At 47.3% G+C, this 20,321-nt stretch overlaps 1 protein-coding gene across 31 annotated transcripts in view; it reads left to right on the top strand.

The window, feature by feature from the left end:
• The first annotated feature begins 400 nt into the window (after positions 1 to 400).
• The window catches only part of NRXN3 (neurexin 3), a 1,657,938-nt gene continuing 1,638,017 nt past the window's right edge, over positions 401 to 20,321 (top strand). For 24 of the 31 annotated variants that reach the window (XR_011648295.1, XR_011648286.1, XR_011648291.1 and 21 more), the window contains exon 1: positions 764 to 1,078. The gene's annotated coding sequence lies outside the window, so the exon portion shown is untranslated. Of the gene's footprint in view, positions 1,079 to 1,685; positions 1,766 to 3,015; positions 3,135 to 20,321 lie in introns of those variants that run through there. The other 7 variants (XR_011648289.1, XM_071213752.1, XM_058292898.2 and 4 more) reach the window with 6 other exon arrangements.

The following is a 20,321-nucleotide window of genomic DNA, read 5'->3' as shown; positions in this document are numbered from 1 at the left end:
GATGGTGATGGATTCTGAAGGGTTTGGAGGTGCAGGAGAAATGCTGTGGCCTTGAGTTCAGGGTGCGAGCCACAGAAAAGACCCATTCCCCCTGACCTGCTAGAGAACACAATCCCTGCTCTCTCCCTTAGCTCACAGCCCCTCGGGAAAGGGTTGGCTCTGCCTGGGTCTGTCTTTACTGCTGGGCCCAATTGGAACGGAAGCCCTGTTTGCCACCTTCATGTCTGTCTCAGCCCCTTGTGCTGTGCCTTGTCCTAAGCAGGCATTCAAAGTACTTGTTGAAGAAATAGATTTGCGTCCTAGTTACAGTCCTGCCCTCAGCCACACGCTCGAGGCTTGCCCTGATTTTGCAAGGAGGAGCGACTACTTGGGGGAAACTGAGGCACACTCTTGGATTAGAGTCCTCTGCCCTCCCTTACTCTGCAATGAGACCCATGCATTCTCGGCAGTGGAGAAGTGGTTTAGACGGCCGAAACTGTACAGGAAGATTTTGTCTTCATTTCAATTCCTGCCCTAGTTCTAGGGAAGAACCTTCCTCTCAGGCTGGGGTGGGGGGAAAACTGAGCTCCTGACACTGCCTCTGAGTCTTAAGGGGCTGCAGAGTGCCCCTCCCTGATCATAGCTTCTCAGCTGTTTGCAAAACAGTCTGGGAGGAAGTGAAGCCTGGAGCCTGGCAGCCTGGCTGTCTCTTTAAATGCTGGGGTCTGTGTGGGAGAGGGAGGGGCCGGCTCTGGAGTGCGTGAAATTCCTGGGCTCCTCCGGCAGTCTCAGGCTCCGAGCTCTGCTCTACACATCTCCTCTTGCATGCAACTCACTGAGAGGCAGAGGCGAGGGTGTCCTCCCCTCTCGCTGCCGGCATCTCGGCATCTTGAGCCACCAAGGACCAGCTCTTCCCACCTCTAACACCCCCCTCCCTTCTTCCCCACCACTTCCTCCCAAGGAGAGAAAAAAAGAAAAGGAGAGAGAAAGATTCTGGAATTTGAACCTTCCCAAAGAGGAAACATACCCAGCAAACTCAGTTGATTAAACATCAAACAAACAGACAGACAGATCCCAAATCTTCAGTTCAACGGGAAAGGTAAGACTTTTGGGGGAGAGGAAGGCAGACAGGATGTGAAACAACTCTGGGTTCTTGTCCCTTCTGGGAAGAGGTTGCTTCTACGATGGGAGAAGTTTTTAGTTGGGAGCTGCCAACCTAGATTTCTTTTTTTTTTTTTTTTTGAATGCTGGATCTGAGAGCCTCGGCTGACCATGGAAATGGTTTTTCAACTGCCATTCTTTTCCTTTATTTTCTCCTGGAAGTTGAGTTCTTTTGCTCCAAATGTTGGAAAAGTCAGAGAATGTTTTTGATTTATGATCTTTTCTTTTTTTTTTCAAGTCTTTCTCCGATTAGCTCGGAATCATTAGTCTGAAATGATGTGCAACCATCACTTCATTTTGGGCAGATACTTTTTTGGCATTTGTGGCCACTCCCAGCTACCACCTCCCTCCCACCCCCCCATTTATTTTTCCCTCTGGGGAAGGGACTGGTTAAAATGAGAAAGAGAAGAAGGGGCACGTTGAGGAGCTCACCGAAACAAAATTGAATTGAGACAGGGATTTCCCCGGCTGTTGAGGAATTGAGGTGTGTGTCTATGTGTGTGTGCGCGCGAGTGTGTGTGTGATTTTTTTTTTTTTTTTGAGAGGGCGTGAGGAGGTGGTTCTTGAGTCTGAAGATTCAGGTTGGACTCCTGCTCTTTGGTGAAGGTGGGCATACTCCGAGAAGGTAAAAAGAGAGAGTATGTGTGTGTGTGTGTGTATGCGCTCCTGCTTGGATCGGTTACAAGGGACTCTTCCCCCTCTGCCTTCCATTTGTTTATATTAATGATTTAGTAGCAGGCTTGCCTGAAAACTTCCACTCTGTGTAAGCACTGTGGGTTTTGCAAGCTCTCAGTGACCTTAAATGTTGGTTCGATGTATTGTTTTTTCAAGGCATTGTGTTGTACCTAGAGTTTCAGCTCTGTTCCTCTCTTTTAAAAAAAAAAACACAAAACTTAACTGCTTTAGAAACAGCATCCAGATGACAAGGAAAAAAAAATCTGCCCCCCACCCCCTATCCTTTCCTAGGCCAGTGATGTAATACCAGCCCATGGGCTGCTTTGCAGGTGACTTGCCCTGTGAGCACTTGTTAAAAAAAATAAATTTCTCCTTTCCTCCATTAAATACCTTCCCTCTTTGAATTGGATGTAGAAATATCATCATGCAACGAGAAAATTATATTTTTGTTAGGCATTATTTGGGTTTGGGTAAGGAGGGGTTCTTTCCCCCTAATTTTTATTAAAAAATTTTTTTAAAAATGCAAAGGTCAGAGATCATTCAGAACTAGATCCTAGGATGGAGCAAGACATGGTCAGACCAAATAAGAGCACTGTTCGAACAGGAGCTGTGTTCTCCCTGCTTCCTCTAGTTATTCCCGCTTTGGGGAGATAGTTTTTCTTTTACCACCGCAAACTACCCTGATATTCTTAATTCTTTCTCTGCCCTGGGTCCTATGGGGGGCTCTGGGAGGGAGAGGGGCACTCCTTGTCACACCTGGAGGACAGTGTAGTTTCAGGGGTCAGGTGACGGTTTGCCTTTGTGCCGAAGGTTCCAGTGGAAATTTGAACTCCCAGCGCACGGGGTGACTTGGTGCCCAGGATCCTCTATCTGGGGGGCACCCGGAGGTTAGGGCCGGGGAGCCTGAGGAACTAGCCCTTGATGAATTTGCCGTCCTAGGTAGAGCCTCCCTTCACCGTTCAAGGGCTTCTGCATCGCCTTTCAAGTTAAAATGGTCCCGCTGGTTACCATGGGCAAGTTTACCTAAGGGCTACTGGGTATGTGGTGGAAGGAAGGAGGGGAGAGAGATGAGACAAGGCTGCTATATAGATTTTTCATCTTTAGGCTTAATCTGCCTAAGTCATAGCAGGGCAAACGATATTTCAGACGGGTGCTAGTCGTCCAGAGATATTCCTATTGTTGGAGTTTTTTTTTTTTTTTGGTTGGGGAGTGGAGTCAGGGCTCTTGGCCCATTTTCTGCAGCCCGGGGTTTATCCTGAGAGCCAGTCTTCCTTCTGGAAGACAGGGAAAAGGCTGGACGCTGGAAGTTCGCTATTAAAGTGAGCAACAGGGCTGGGTTAATTTTTTGAAATCAACTGGACTGTGCGAATGCCTTTTTTTCTGGAGCTTTCCGACCCTTTCTAGTGAAATAACGATTTAAAAATATTGCTTCTTTAGAAGAGGGGGGCCGAAAGCAAATGGATTCTAGGTTTTGAGACATAAGTACGTCTTTGCTACTCTAGCTGCTCCCTAGTATTAATTATTGGGGGTTTGACTGGGGTCTGGCCTCCTTTTTTTTGTTGATTTCTTTTTAATGCTGCGTTTCTACTGATTATGCTGATGATTTGCTGCTTATATAAGGGAAAGGATGTATCGAGGTGGATTGATGCCTGGGGTTTTGAGATCGGCTACCGAGATTGGGTGGCGGTCGGTGTGTTTGTCGATGTGCATGGTAGGAAGGTCTTTTCTTTTGGGTGGTGGGGGACCAGGGAATGGCTGGAGGATGGTAGGTGAGATGCTACAGCAAATGGGGACGTGTGGGGAGACAGAGGTGAGGTCGGAAGTCACCGGTTTGCAGAATTTCTGTCCTGCATCCCCCTTTCTCTCGCTTCTTGAAAAAAAACTCCATTATCTCTAAAAACATATTATTCTTCAATTGGCCTTTTAGAGAAAAAAAGAGAGGGAGGGGAGGGGTTAATTTGGTGAGGGGGCTTGGTTGTAATTATCCCACTGCTGCAAAATTGAGATACAGAAATCCATCGGCACCAGCTTTGGGGCACAGAGAGGCAGCGGAGAGATGGGGGACGGGTGTCAGTCTCGGATGAAAGCTGGAGCGGTGGGGTTGGCGTGTGGGTATTGTGTGTGTTTGTCTCTGTGTGCGTGCAATTTTTTCCACCCACCACCAATTTTCCCCTCCGTCCTTCCCCAATTCTGCCATGATCTCGCCTTCTATTTCCACACACGCTTTCCTCTACCCCCCCGCCCCTCCCCCTTTCCTCTAGCCCTTTCCGTCTGGATGAGAAAATTCTGTTTCTGATGGCTCTGCGGCTATTTTTTTTTTTTTTTTTGCAACACAACAGTGGTGCGATGGCCTTTCCTACATGCCACACGGATGCAGCCTCCTGATAGGAGGGCGAAGTCGGCACATCCACACACGTACTTGCACACGCTCTTGCACATACACACTCTCACACATACACGGGCAACCAAGGGCTTGATCTCGTTTCCTCTCGCTCCCCTCTACCGCTCTCCCCATCCCTACCTCCACCATGGCTCCTGTCCCTCATCCTCCTACAGGGATGCAGCAACGTTAGAGCCATGTCTTCCCCTCACCACCGCTCTCTTCTTTTTTCTCGCCATTATTCCTTGCTGAAAGCTGTGGTGTGTCGCAGTTCATGGGATTAGCATGTTGGAGAGTATTTGGGGGAGGGGGCCTCATGCGAAGGGGATCGGAATGGGGGAGAGATAACAGTAATGATTTTTCTTTGGGCAAATAAGCACCCAGTGGTAATGATCCAATTAACCATCCGTGAAATATATGTTTGCGGCACATTGGAGGAAGGTTACGTGGGGAAATTAGAGTCTGGACTGGGTTACCTCTGGGGAGATTTGATGCCTGGACAGTAGAGAAGCAGACGTCCCTTTGCCCACCCCCACATCCCCATACACGTATGCTCTCACACACATGCCAACGCAGGGTGCCTGATCAGTGGGCTGTGTCAAGCCAGAGGGCATTGCAGAATAGACCAGAGTTGTTGTGGCTCGTTGGGAGGATGGAGCAATGTCTTTGTCCTCGCCAGCTCTCGCTCTACCGATGGTTTCTGGTCTGGAGATTCTTGGTGTCCTTTGTGCTGCCTTTTGGGTGGGGGCTGGAAGGGTGTTTGGCAGCCGAGGTTGTGTTTTGTCAAACCCCGGTGTGCCTCCAGTCGGACAGTGTGGGCTCGTGGACACTGCGTGAATGGTCCCCGCAGGAGGCTGCCTGCCTTTTGTATTGAGTGGGTCTGTCAGGAATGTACGTGTGACTCTGGAGAGGTGTTGTGGTGGCAGAGAAAGGAAGCTTCCCTTCCCTTATTTGAGGGGAGGTGGGGGACAAAAATTGGGGGTGCCTCTGAGGGGAGAGATGGAAATGGAGTTTTCAAGGCAGTTGAGAAGAGGGTGTAGGGGGAGAAACAGCTCCTGTCTCCAGCGGGAAGCTTGGCATGAGATGGCCACGTCCACCCAGCAAGCCTGTGGGCAGGTGTGCTCCTGGATGCCTGGTGGGTGGGTGCAGACTGAAGGGGGAGAAGGGACGAGGTAGGCGAAAAGTGAGGGTTTCCCTGCACCTCTCTAGAACCTTCAGCTGAGAGCAGGGAAGGGCCCTGCTCTCTCCATCCTGGGCTGCCCAGCCTTTTGGAGGCTGCAAGCCTGAGCTTGGCCTTGTGAACAGCCCGAGCCACAGTGCTCTCCTGGGCTTAGCTGCCTTGACTACCAGACTGCCATTTTCTCTTCTCCTTCAGCTGAAGGTGTGTCCCTCTTTATTAGCAATTATAAGTGAAATTGTAAAACACTTTTCCTAAAAGGGAAAAAAAATCCCCAAAGCAAAATGCTGATTATCCCACCTTGCCAGTGTCCCCTCTCCGTTGCTGAGGCTGACCTTGAAAAGTTAGGAAGAAAGGTTATATCAGTCCTGGAGAAAAGGGGAGAAAAAATGGGAAGTAGGATGCCCCAGGGGGAGAATTGTGTGAAATGCACAGAAGAAAATGCTCTTGGGATCCCTTGGCCTCCTTCTCCTTATGTGACCCTGCCCATGTGGATGGGAGACTTGCAAAAGGAGAAGCGTCACCTTCTGAAGCTCATTGCCTAGAAATCCATCGACTGGAGCACGTCTGCTCCTGCCGTGGCCAGGCCAAGCTCCCCCAAGCACGTCCCTGCTGGGTGAAGGACGGTCACACTGCAGCCCTGACACTTGCGGGTCAGCTCTGGCTGCTTTGCAGATGAAGCAAGTGGGGCGGGGTGGCTAGACCAGCCACAGGTGGCAGAGCTGGGTTTGGGGCAGGGGCTATGCTTGGGCCCACTCCAGCGCCTTCTTGCAGGAATCTGCTCCAGTGATACCTCCTCTGAGAGGCCTTTCCTGACCAGGTTTTCCCTTGGTCACTTTCCAGTCTGTTACCTTGCTTTCCTTTTAATTTGCTGATTACTACCTGACATTGCATTACATATTTCAGTATTTAAAATAGATCTTGTCTTCCTCCTTCTCTAGATCGCAAGTTCCATGAGGTCAGGTACCTGGTCTCTTCTTGTTCATCGCAGTGTCCTTAGTGCCTAGGGCAGTTCCTATACATAGTAGGTGCTCAGTAAATATTTGTTGGGTGGAGGAAAGAATCAAATAGGCTTGGTATTGAGTTTCTCTTTTCTCTTCTAGCACCTTGGGGCATGTTTTCTGGGAAAGGTGAACTTCGCCTCTGGCTGTCTTAGCCCTGCCTGCAAGTCCAGAGGTGCTGGAGGAATTGCAAAGTGCTAAACTTTCCAAGTTCAGTAGAAATGTCTCCTTCTTTCCTGGTGCAGGGTGACTCTGCCTCCTTCATGGTCTCTTTAATATTAATCATCATCATCTTCATCATTATCGTAGTAGTAGTAATAACTACTACTACTACTAACTATAGTAGTAATATAGCTACCGTTTCTTAGATGCTTTCTATATATTAAGAGCTATACCAAGTTTTTTTACTTGCAGTATCTCATTTAATTTTCAAAGAACTCAATGCAATATACTTAAATTACTTGCCTTTACCTTAGGAGGAGTCTGAGACTTAATAGATTAGGTAAACGAGTAAAATGGCAGATCAAAGATTTAAACCCAGAAGTGCCATTTTAGAGCCCAAGCTCATGACCCTTATATAATACCGTTAGAAGTAAAAGAGAGATATACTGTCATCTCATTCACTGCTGCTAAATACAGATGAGAAAATTAAAACCCCAAGAAATTAAAAACCAAGTCGAAAGTTATAAACCAAGTTCAATGCTGAGACACAGCTAGAATCCAGGTTTCCTGGCTGCCAAGGTACTGCTCTTTCCATACCGTCATGCTGCCTGGTGATGGATGATGATTGAAAGTTCCTTTATTTCTCCTTCTTTGGCCAACAGGGAATGGGTCTTGGTAAGATGGATGGATGTCTTTAAAGAGGGCAGACTTGACTATTGCAGGGCTGAAGAGACTGGAAGATGATGCCTCAGAGAGTTATGGCTGGAAGAGACCTGGTGGGCTACATTCCAAGGTCACTGAGTACTTGTCAAGGTTATGCTCTGAATATGCTAGAGGAAGAGAACTCAGTGGGGTGCTTAAGGTTCTCAATCCTATTCAGCTCTGCCCATCAGGATGCAAGGGGGTGGAGTGGGGCTCCATTCAGGGATCCCAGCAGCTGGTGTCTGGATCCTGATGGCTTGGGAGCCTGTGTGCTTCTCCCAAACTGGCTTAGCCTTTGTTTCTAGAGAAAGGGATGCACAGGCGCAGGCACTGGCACCAGCAGGTTTTATTTCTGTTTCCAGGATTGGTTGGGGAGCAGGATGTCATAAAATTTGGGTGAAATCCATCTGTTCCACCCCTAGGGTTGACCTTGACATTGAACAGGGCAGAGGGTGGGGAAGGGTTAAACATCTTAGTCAAATCTGTGCATGTGTTTTTTGGGGGAAATGGGGAGAGGAGCCTATAGCAGAGTGGATTCTGAGAACCAGGGAATTGGCCAGAACCTTGAAGCAGGGCATGAAGCCATTTTTTAACTTGAGATGGGGTGACCAGATGCCCTGGTTTGTGGTGACAGTTCCCATTTAGTCCTTTGTCCTAGTGTGATTATTAATTCTCAGAAGTGTCCTGGATTGGATGATAAAATATATGGGCATTCTTTTTTGAGATGACATCACCCACTTTCTGTAAATGGGATAGAGTGGAAGGGGACATGCTAAAGAGGGAAGTCCAATTTCAGAGCAAGAAGGTATCTGGGAGTAGAGACTTTCTCCAGCAATACTTCCACTTGTCCCAATTTCAAAGGGATTAATATATGGATCTCCTGACTGTTCCTACTAATACTATGATGGCAAATACTACTAACTTGACTACTCTTACTGCAACAACTGCTAGCCAACATTTGCCTCCTGACAATGTGCCAGATACTATGCTAAGCCCTTGATAGGAATGATCTTACCTAATCTCCCAACAATCCTATGAGGTAGGAACTATTATCATCTCTGTGTTACAAATGCAATCACTGAGGCCTAAAGGGGTTAATGAACATGTCCAAGGTCATTTAGCCACCATTTAGTGGTAGGGTCATGATTCAAACCCAGAGTGGCACTGTGTCATACCACCTCTGTGGTCCTGTACTCTCTTGTCCCCCTGTCTGGAAACTTCATTTTGAGAGCTGGCCCATTTGCAGGGAAGTCTGGCTCATAACTTTGGGACCTGCTGCAGATGCTGCTGCCAGTCAGGGGCACTTCAGGCATAGGTGGAGGAGACTGCAGGCTCAGAAGTGGCACTGCTGAATATCTTTTTAGGACACTTGGGGAACTCTGTTTTGCATGGTATTTCAGTTACCTCCTCCCCTCCTTTAGGCACCTTGTTTGAGGAGGGAGTTTAGGTTTTTGGGAATGATGTAGGGTGGGAAGAAGGCAGAGATCCTATATCCTGCCTCTGTTTTCCTCTGTGGCCCGGGACCTTGATGGGCCCATATGCCTCAAAATCCTCAGAATAGGGTCTGGCCCTCAGTGTGGGATTCCAGTGAAAGGACAGTTATCTAGCACCTACTGTTTACAGGGCATTGTACTCTGCTATATTTCATTTAGATGGATGTTCTCATTGGACTGAAGAGGAATCTGGACATCAGAGGGGTTAAATATCTTGACTAGAGTCACACAATGAGAAGTAGAGAACTTGGATCCAAGCTTGGGGCTGGCTTGCGACTGGAATTCACGTTAAATCACCTTGAGCCATGGAGAAGTGGGGATAGGAGTTGGCTCATCTAAAATGGAGGCTAGAAGAGGAAATTCCCCAATAGGAGGTCTTGAGATCAGCTCTTGAGGTCTAAGGCTGGAGAGGTCCTCTGGTGACCATCATCTCTGTTATCCATCCTTGACTCCTCCTCCTCTGGCTAGGGCAAGACAGCTGTCACCTCTCTCTGTTGGATGGGTGCTTGTTCTGATCTGGGGAGAAGGAGGAGGTGGGACCATCCATGACCCATGTCACAGGTGGATACCTGGGCAGTCCAGAAGGAGTCAGCTCTTTCCCCTGTGGAGCAGTGATATATGGATATATGTATTGACACCACATCCATCCTCCAGCCCCCTGTGTCTATGTCATAGGATGAATGGCAAAAAAAAAGAGAGGATGTCTTTCCTCCCAGAGATAGGTAGAGAGGACACACAGTGGGAAGAACCTGGGATGCTCTAGGCTGGATGACTGAGGGGATGGTCTCCAGCCCCCAAGCTGAGCTGCATTAGCTTCATTGCAACCCCATTGAAGACTGTGTTTATTTTTCCAATAATGTGTTAATTAAACATCGATTTCCGGGTAGAGAAAAGGGAATTAGATTGCCAGAGCTAAATGGAGTGAGGCGGATGGGGAGCTCGTGAAAGGGACCCCAAGCTGGAGTCAGCATTCTTCAACATCACCCCAGGAGAGGCAGAGGGAGGTGGGGCTGCCTCTACCCTTGGCTCTGAATTTGGCATCGCCCACACCTCAAGAACCTTCAGGAGGCATCTTTTATCCCCCTTTGCTGCGAGGCGGATGGCAAGGACTCTTTGCTGAAACTCAGTTTAAGTGAGAAATAATTGTTTCTTCCTCAGCATCTTTGTTTATTGAGTTAGCGCCTTTGGTTCTTTAAACAAACATGAGAGGGAAAAGATACTTTTATATTCTCGCTTTGGAGATGAGCAAACTGAGGTTCAGAGAAGTTAGGTAGCAAGCTCAAGGTCAAGGTGGCAAAGCTTGGCAAAATAAAGGGAGCCCTAGAGAAGTTGAAATTATTTGACTTTGGCAGAAAAGCTAAGGGGTCGAAGCCCCTCTAAAGAAGAAGAAAAGAATAAAGCACCCAACAACCACAAAAAGAACCACTTGTTAGTTTGTCATTGGCTAAGATTGATTGAGCTTTTTCTATGTGCCAGTTAGGGGAGTTAAGCGCTTTGCACATAGAAAGTTATGAGAATTGAGTGACTACCTAAGGTATCCCTATTTTACAGATGAGGAAAGTAGGGCTGAGGGAGGTTAACTAACTTGCCTGAGGTCCTGAAGCAGGTGGGGGGCTGGGATAAAGCTTCAGTACGTCTTCAGGGCTGTGTTCTACTGTCTTCTCTCTAGGAGTAGGAGGATATGCATGCCAGATTAGCAAGTCACCTATAACTCCCAGGAGGTAGTCTTGGGCGTCTTAGAATGGACCCTCTGGCCAGACCCTGTGCCTGAGAAATCCCAGGGTCTTACAGTATGAACCCCACTGTCCCCTCCTTTCTCAGCTCATGGCATCTCAGGCCTGAGCTTCCTGTTGGAACAAGGTGGCTGCAAAAGTGTGTGTGGGGGTTGGAGCCTGCGTTGGTGAGCTGGGTGGTGAGGGTAGTAGGTCAGTAGAGTCATTCTTGAACTTTGCTGCTCATTAGAATCACAATATTAGAATCCCAAACCCAGGCCATTCCTACCAATTAAACCAGAATCTTTAGGGGGGACACCCTGGCATTGGTACCTCTTAAAGCTCCCCTGGTGATTACAGTGTGCATGCAGGTCTGCAAACCCATGGTTTAGAACCGTCTCTCCTGCATAGAAGGTGGCTGGACCAGCTTCTGTTTGCTGTGCAAACTTACTAGTTTGGAGGTAACTGGTTATGCACTCAATATCCAGGGCAGGCAATGGTTATATGGATCAGTTTCCTTCCCACTAGTGTAGCAGTTTCTGGGTTTGGTATGCATCAGAAATGTCTGGAGAGCCTTTAAATAATGCATATCAGGTCCCACTGGCAGATCTGATTCAGGAGTTCTGCTTGGGGCCCAGGAATCTGCTTTCAAAGCAAGCACTTGCTGGGGCTGAGTGAGGTCGTGGTATTCTGGGCCTGGCACAGAACTCCTTTTGTCTCATGTCTCATGTAAAGTCCTCTCTCTCTGGTGGGGTGGAGAGGGTGAGCAGCTGGTGCCCTGCTGCTCTGTGAGGTTTGGCCGCCTTCGCTCAGGACTAGCTGCCCATTGCTGGTACAGGAAGGCCTGTTCGCCTGGCTTGGGTTCCTGCTGCCCACCGCTGTACCTCATGGGTCCACGGGAAGAAAAGACGATCCTAAACTGGAAACTTAGCAGGCTCCCTTCTCAGGTTTAAAACAGAAGAGCCTGTCTCTGCATACCTTGAGTGTTTGGAAGCCTGTCAGCAGCAACCAGCCCAAGTGTCCCCCCGGGGACTGGTGAAATGGCTTCTCTGGGGTTTATTTTAAATGTTTCTTCCAAAGCTGTCAAAAAGAGAGAATAGTCCGAGAGTCTCAGAGCTGGAAGGGATCTTGGAGATCTGCACCAAGCTGAATATGTTATTTATTCATTCATCCAACAGATATTTATTAAACAATCACTATATCCAGGCACTGGACCAGGAGCTGGGACTAGACACAGTCAAGAGGCATTTGGTTTTTCCCTCGTGAAACTTAGGCTTGGGGTGGTGGTGGTGAAGTTTTAAACACAGATAAATATATAATTACACATGGCGGTGTGTGTTCTGAAGGAAAAGTGCTGTGAGCTCGGAGAATTCAGGAGACCTAGTTTAGAAAGATGGGGCCAGGGGGGAAATGATAGCTAAGATTTCTTGCACGCCCACTCTGTGTAGGCTCTATTGTGAGGGCTTCACGTATATTGTCTCCTTGAATCCTTGCAACCGCTCTTGGATTCTGGTACTTTAGGAACCCAGCCATGTTCCAGATGAGGAACTTTGAGGCACAGAGACGTGCCCAGGCTGGGACTAAAACCTAGGCCTGCCACCTTACATCCCACCTCAGAATGGGAAGGTGGCTCTGAGGAACTGGAGTTCACAGGGAGAGCTGAAGGATGTTACGGGTGGCAATAAACCAGAGAAGTTAAAAAACAAAACCAAACAAAAAACCCACTGATAATCCCTGTCATGTATGGAGAGCTTTGATGATGGCTGCTGTGAGACATGATTTACCAAAATTATGTCACCGAATGCCTGATGCAACTAGGGATGTAGGAATTCTCGTCCCCTTTTTAAAGATGAGGAAAGACGGGCTTTGAGAGGTTAAGCAGGTGGGTTGAGGCAGAGTCTGGAGCCCAGCCTTCCCGTCTCTGGGCGTTTGCTTTCTGTGAGATGACGTTGTTCACAGAGGGCACACCCCCAAACACTGTCCAGTCGGGGCTGCCCAGACCTCACTTGCTGGGTGGTCCCAGAAGAGCGGGCGGCAAGGTGAACTCGCCCAGACCTCACAGGTGCGCTTGGTCTGTGCCAGGGGGAGCCCAGAGGAAGGATGGAACAAAGGACCTTCTTTGGGGTGTGGTTGCCCCTCTGAGCTGTGAGGAGTCTCCATTTATTCTCCCTCTGGCAAAGGCCATCAGACTAACCCATAGTAGATGCTCTCCCCCACCCCCACCCCACCACGGTTGCCCTCCTCCCTCCTCCCCCTCCCACCTTTCATGCCCGCCTGTGGCTAATCAGTGAGTTGCTTGCTCCCTGTAGCTCTCGCCCTCCTCCCTGCGTGGGGCCTCCCTGAATGCCTTCCCTGTGAGTTCACTTGAGGCTTCCCCAGCCCCTGCGTTGCGTGGTCCCCTGGCCCACCTGGAGCTGGCCTGAACAGATGCAAGCCGGGGTGGGAAGAAGTACGGGGAGTCAGGCTACGGGCTTGGTCTGGAGCCACAAGAGCGAATGGCAGGCTCACGTGGGGGAGAGAATGGAGATGTGTTAATGGGGCTTTAATAAAATATTAAAGTCCTCAAAAGTTTGCCAGGATGTGGAGTTCACATCTTAGACATCCTTTTTCCTGACCCGCATGGTGAAAGCGACGTGTGCGCATGAGATGGAGGCTCCTCTGCATCCTGGACAGTCTTCTAGGGCTGAAGGGATCATTCTGGCAAGGGGGAAGCCGGAAGTGGGCAGGCTAGCTAGTTTCCGGCTTGGTTTTCACCAGGTCAGGGGAATGGGGGCTGCCTCAGCACCCAGGCTTTGGTTCTGATGAGGCAATAGGTGGACTTCAGATTCCTAAAATCAAGAGTGAAAAGGGAAGGCCGGGAAGCTTTCTCCGAGAAGGGGCGGGAGGTGTGGGCGGTAGAAGGTTGGCTGGTATGTGGGTTGTGGAGTTTGGATGACAAATTGACAGTCATTTTTTTCTTTTTTTGTATGTATGTTTTTTTCTTAAATCATTAACCCCTTATAAAAATGACTTAGTGATTTTCTTATCGCAAAATAATATATGTTCATTTTAGAATATTTAGAAAAAAAAGTCACACCAAAACCAAAAAATCACCTGTAAATCCCCCCTCCAGAAATAACTAAAGGGAAAATTTTGATATCCATCTTTCCAGCTTAAATTCTAAGCATATACAATCCAGGGTGTATGATTTTGTCTTTAAAGAAATTCATTCGCTCATTTCATTAGTACTAATAGAGTGCTCACTCTACACCAGGCTCTGAAATTGCGTTTTGGAAGTTGTCTCACCAGCCTGATTTTTCACTTAAAGATGCATCGTGAGCACTTTTTTCCCACAACAGCCACTTGTGTCTTTGAGCTTCCAGATTTAGATTTTGGGTGTAATAAGGCAGTTGGCAAATTTTGGCACCTTGGGACTTATGTCTTAAGAAGGAAGGAAAGATTGCTGAGCCTCTCCTTGGCACTTGAGGCAGGCGCCATGTCAGAATCGTGAGAAAACATGTCCCTTTACCCAGGAAATAAGGAAGGAGTAGAAGGGCTGGAGGGTGGGTAAAACTCTAACCTTTTATTTAGTGGTAGAATCTGGGATTTCTCCAAATGAGAGGTTTGGGAGAGGAGATTCTATTTTCCTATACAGAATCCTAGCACCTTAGAGAGTGGGTCAAACCTTAGAGCACAGCTCGTTCACTCTCTGCAATGTAGAGAGGAGGGACAGCAGCAAAGTGACTTGCCCAAGGTCACATATGCAGTTGGTGACAGAGTTAGAACCTGGAACCTGGGGAGATGAGTTTTGGGGAGCCAAACAGATAGCTGGGAGTGGATTTTATAGAAGTGGAACAGAGAGAGCCATTCCTGGGTGGGTGGAGGGACTCTGGTGGCTGTGCTTGAGCTTGGATACTGTTTACAGGAGGCTGGCAATACGTGTTTGATGTGCTTATTCCCAGCTGAGCCTCTACCTGGTCCTTTGTCCATTGTCTACCCCCATCCCATCATCTCTCAAATGCATGTCTATGGGTCCCTGGAGGCCAGGGGAGTGAGGGTGGGTGGTGAGAGAGAGGAGTGCCCTCTGTAAAGCCAGTGCTACCCACAGACCACTTTGGCACAGTGTGGGCTTCCACAAGCTCAATTTTGCAGATATTTTTTGTGCACATCCTTGATGTGGGGCTTTGTTTTTGGAGCTAGGGGTACAGAGCGGAGTAACAATCAACACTGTCTAGGGAGGGAGGGGATGAAAGCCCATGACCCAGGACAGAGGGGACCACGGGGGTGTCCAGGGAGGGGCGATCACTTCCTGCCAGTGAAGGGAATGTGAGCAAGGCTTCACGGAGGAGGTGGATTATAAAGAATGCGATCAGCTCATGGGGAACAGGCCAGGAAAACACCACAAGGAAAGGAAAGAAAATGGGGAATTCCTCCTAAATACAGAGGGGATTGGACTTTATGGTACATAGGCAGACGGTTGAGTAAGAGATGGGCCGGGAAAGGTATGTTTAGGCAAGGGTTTGAAGAACTTGGAATGGTAGGTGTTTTAGTTAGGAAGATTCTTATCACGGGAATCTCATTTCAATCTGGCTTAGCCATGGAAGGATTTTTCTTGGGGTGGAGCTCACATAACTAAAAGTTCAGACTAGGGATGTGCAGTAGTATCGGAGCCTCAGGCTGGCTTTTCTCCTGGTAGTAAATGGCTTTGCAGCTCCAGAATTTACCCAGTACACCTCACCTTCAAGAGCTAGCGAGAACTTTGTCTTCCCCCAGCCACTGAATAAAAGTACCGGGCTTAGGTCAAATGCGCCTTTCTGAACCAATTACAATTGGGTGGCCCCTGGATCTGGGGATGGGGCCAATCCACCCAAACCACATGGCTGCCACACCATGTGTGGAGGCTGGAATGGATGCTAGTGAGATGATCACAGTATGTACAGTAGTGGGTGGAGGCATTGGGGCTGCAGTCTCTGTGTCCTGGGGAGCATAGGAAGTATTAGAATAGTAGGGTGCTTGTTCACCTTTGTTTTAGAAGAACTGGAGGCAGTACAGAGAGGTCATTGGATCTGGCAGAATCAAGGGAAGGGAGGACAGCTTGGCTGACACTAGTTTCCCAGCAGAAGCCACCATGCTGAGCCATTGAGCCATGTCCAGAATGTGGTCCATGTGGGTGTGTCTGACTCACCCTGGCACACAGGCAGGAAGGAGGAAAGGAAGAGCTAGAGGATAGCTACAAAGAACCAAACCAGTCTTCACCCAGCCACCTTGGTCTACTGGGCATTTTGTTGTCTTCAGAGAAAAGGGGTTCAGAATCTTTTAGGGAAGCTTGAGGGTTAGTGCTTCAAGCAAAATACTTCTGCAGGACCCTGTGGGCAGAGCCCGAGGTACAGTAACCTGAGTTCATGCTTCAAGGATTTGAGTTTTTTATTCTTTTTTTGCAATGTGTACATGCACAGCTCCTCCAGGATCGCCTTTGATTGATAGGTGCCTATGCAATGTTACCTTTTCCTAAGGGATCTGATGACTTCAGAATTGCTGGGCTGGTTTCTGCTTGTATTTATCTGGCCCTCACTGGGCCTTTATGTCCTCTGGACTATGTTTGGAAAATTAGTTTGTTTTATACCTTGAAATCAATGGATGCATTTGTTTCTGTTCCCTGAAATTGAGGTAGAAGCCATTGTACAGAGAGTTCCTCCCTGAGCTGGTAAAAGGGGGCTTTCCTGACTTGGTAATTTTCCTCCTGTATGTGAATCTTTTTAGGGAGCTGAACATTAAGCTGGAGAAGGGTAAAGGGGAGGTGTGAGGCCTAGACTTGAGGGAAAAGGGGTGCTGACAAAAGAGCTGGGTTTGGATATTAGCCTGGTCATTCCTAAGTCATCTGACTTTGGACACTTGGCTTTTACGTTTCAGAAAGCAATTATGGAGGACCTACTGTGTGCCAGACCTGTCTTAGACACATGCATGTTTCTTATTTTGCAGTAGCCCTGAGGTAGTGGTAAGAACAAAGCTCTCAGTTATTGAGGGCTGCCTCATGCACACGTGCTGGAGCTTTCCGTGAGCTACCCAGAGCTGCATGATGGCCCAATGAGGCAGGTAATAGTGTCTTCACTTTATAGATGAGACAAACTGAAGTTCATAGCACTTAAGTAATTTACCCAAGTTCTTTTAGCAAAGAAGTGAGATTTAAATCCAGGAGTTCCTGACTTCGGTACTCTAGGCATCAAGATACAGTGGGAAAAACATGAGCTTTGGGTCACACATGCAGACTTGGAGTAAATCCCTGCTTATTATTTATTAGTCCAGTGTTTCCTTCAATCTCTGAGCCTGAATTTCCTTATCCTTAAATCTGATGGGGGTGTAAATCAGCTGGGGATGGTTCACAGTTAAGTGACTTACCCGAGGTTACTTAACCAGTAGTTGTTATAGCCAGGATCGGAACTCACATGGTTACATGGCAGGATCCAGGCTCCCCTCCACTTTCACACCACTATGTGGTTCTGCCTGGTAGACAGGGACCAGTGTCACAATTATCAAGATGATGATGATAATTGTCACTTCATGTGGGTCAGCTTCTGCTAATAGGAAATTTCTGGGGATGGATGGAACAAAGAGATTTTCTGTTCTCTTTCTCTTTCCCGCCTAAAACTCTCTACCAGGATTTTCTTGGGAGTAAAAGCTGAGGAAATGAAACTAGGGTTAAGTGGAAAGGGGAACTGTTAGAATTTTAGGGTTTTGGAGGGATGTAGGGTAGGTCAAACAGGAGGTGAGTGGAAAATGCTGGGGTCTTTGATATGTGCTGCAGAGGCTCACAGTATTGAGGCTAGGAGAAAGTTCAAATCAAGGCCTCATCAAAGTGATGCTTTCTTCCTGAAGACTGGCCTTCTGGGTCTGGCTGCTGTGGTCCTTGGTCCTGGGCTCCTCTGTCACATGGCAATGCACATGGCAGCCTCTCCTGCCCTCTCCCTTCTCTTCTGGGTTCTGTAGATATTCAGCTTCTGGCTTCTCCCTCTGTGGCTTTCTCTCTCTCTGTCTGAATTTCATTCTGCTTTAAAGGATTCCAGTAATAGGATTGAGACCCATCCTGGTTGAGGTGGGGCACACCTTACCTGAAGTGACCTCATCACAAAGTCCTACTTACAATAGATTCATACCTACTGGAATGGATTAATTTTTTAAAAATATTTAATTTATTTATTTATTCTTCCTCCCCCGCCCATCCCCCCCCCATTGTTTGCACTCACTGCCTGCTGTCTGTGTCCATTCACTGTGTGCTCTCTGTGTCTGCTTGTCTTCTCTTTAGGAGGCATTGGGGACTGAACTTGGGACCTCCCATGTGGGAGAGAGGCACTCAGTTGATTAAACCACCTCTGTTCCCTGCTTTGTTGTCTCCCTCATTGTGTCTCCTTGTTGCATCATCTTGCTGTGTCAGCCCATTGCGCCAGCTTGCTGTCTTGTTTATCTTCTCCAGGAGGCACCTGGAACCGAACCCGAGACATCCCATGTGGTAGGTGGTAACTCAGTCAACTGAGCCATATCTGCTTCCCTGGATTAAGTTTAAGAACATGTTTTCTGGGGGTACATAGCTCCAAACCATCACAACACATATTTTATTTTACCTCTCGTCCTTAAGCTACCCTTCCCGCATCTTCCCCATCTTAGTAGAACTCCATCCTTATACTTAACAGATTTAGGATAGATTTTTATACCTTCCCACCCCCTCTTACCTTACATTCAATCCATCTGCAACTCTTATCTACCTTAAAAAGGGACCCAGAATATGACCACACTTAGCCCTCTAGTCCAAGCCCCCACTGCCTCTCATGTGGGTTATTGTAACAGCCTCTTAACTGGTCTCCTGCTTCCATTCTTGACTCTGTAAATTTTATTCTCCATATAGCAGGCTGAAGTGATTCTTTAAAATAAAAGTCAAATTATGCCACTCTGCTAAAAGCTATCTAGTGGTTTCCTATTTCACTCTAGGTGAGCTCCAGAGTCCTTACTACAACCTACAAGGCTTTATCAGATCTGATCCCTAAAATCATTCTGTCCCCATCTCCTGCCACCTTCCCTCTTTCTCACTCTGTTGTAGCCACACTGGAGCCACACTCCACACTATTCCTTGAACTTGTTAAACTCAGTCCAACCTCCAAGCCTCTGCCCTCGCCGTTTCCTTGGCTCTTTCTTTCCAGATAGCTGTTGGATCCACTCTCTTATTTCCTCAGGTCTTTGCACAAATGTGCCTCATTGGACAAGGCTTCTCATTGGACTATCCTTTCTAGAATAGCAGTTCTTATCCCCAGGACTCTCATCTTCCTTACCTTAATTTTCTTCACAGCACTTAGGACCATCTCACCTGTTACATATGTGCTCATTTTGCTTACTGTCTGTCTCGCCCGAATGGAATCAAAGCTTCTAGAGGGCTGGCTGGGACTTGATTTTGCTCACTGCTCTCTCTCCAGAGCCTGGAACAGCACCTCTCTCGAGGTGAGCACTCAATGAACACCTGCTGAGTGGATTAGTGCCCCTCCTTCCCTCTTCTACAATTCATGATGCATTGTGTTACACTGGACCACTTTTCACCTTGTCCTTGAGAGTCAAATGACAATGTATGGTCATCCTAAGCTCTCTTTCATGGACTAACTTGAAACTTGTCTAGAGATAAGACCTGGATAGTTTTGAAATAGCTTTACTTTTTTCCTTATTTTTAGAAGGGATACATATGCCATGGTATTGCAAAAGAAAGCAAAATTCAGATAATACAGAAATGCATAAAGAAAAAAATGAAGATCCCTTGTGATGCCACCACACAGAGATAACCAGTGCTATCTCTTAGATGCCACCCTTCAGGCTTTCCTCTAAGGCAGCATTTTCCCCCCCTTGGGTCAAGGATGAATTGGGAGGAGCATTATACAAATGAAGGGTATTATTAAGGAAATTTGTTTCAAAAACGTAATAACTATGCAGTGTTGTCTGGCAGAAAAGCAATGGGACTTGGAACTGGGAAGATTTTGGCCTCTGTCGATGACTCTCATATATTAAGGGAAATCAGTTTGTTTAACAGATAAGAGTTTCCTTTAAGGGAAGACAATGAGACACCTCAGGAAAGGTACAAAGGTAATTCATTTTACTTTATTTAGCTTATTTTTTGAAGCATCTACTTGGATGGGGCTTCTCTTTTTAATGTATTTCTTTTTAAAAAAATTTTTTTTAATTCATTTTAAAAAAAAATATTACATTAAAAAAATATGAGGTCCCATTCAACTCCACCGCCCCCACTCCCCACTCCCCCCACAGGAACACTCTCCCCCATCATCATGACATATCCATTGCACCTGGTAAGTACATCTCTGGGCATCGCTGCACCCCATAGTCAATGGTCCACATCATAGCCCACACTCTCCTACGTTCCATCCAGTGGGCCCTGGGGGGATCTACAATGTCCCGTAGTTGTCCATGAAGCACCACCCAGGACAACTCTATGTCCCGAAAACGCCTCCCCATCTCATCTCTTCCTCCCATTCCCCGCACCAAGTAGTCACCATGGCCACCCTTCCCACACCAATGCCACATTTTTAAAATGTATTTCTTATTGCAAAAGTTATAGGTTTACAGAATAATCATGTAGAAAATACAGAGTCTTCATATATCCTCATCACACATGCAGTTTTCCCTATAATTAACATTTTGCATTAGTGTGGTACATTTCTTGTAATTGATGAAATATAATTATATTATGAACTATAGTCCATAGTTTACATTACAGATCAGTCATATTTTTAACAGATCAGTCTTTGTGTTGTATAGCCCTCTGGTTTAAAAAAGTTATTCTAGTAACATATATGCAACCATATGCAATCTAAAAATTCTCCTGTTTAACCACATTCAAATATATCATTCAGT

This window comes from Dasypus novemcinctus, chromosome 3 (assembly GCF_030445035.2).
Source record: "Dasypus novemcinctus isolate mDasNov1 chromosome 3, mDasNov1.1.hap2, whole genome shotgun sequence".
Classification (NCBI taxonomy): domain Eukaryota; kingdom Metazoa; phylum Chordata; class Mammalia; order Cingulata; family Dasypodidae; genus Dasypus; species Dasypus novemcinctus.
This window is presented reverse-complemented; position numbering and strand designations above follow the sequence as displayed.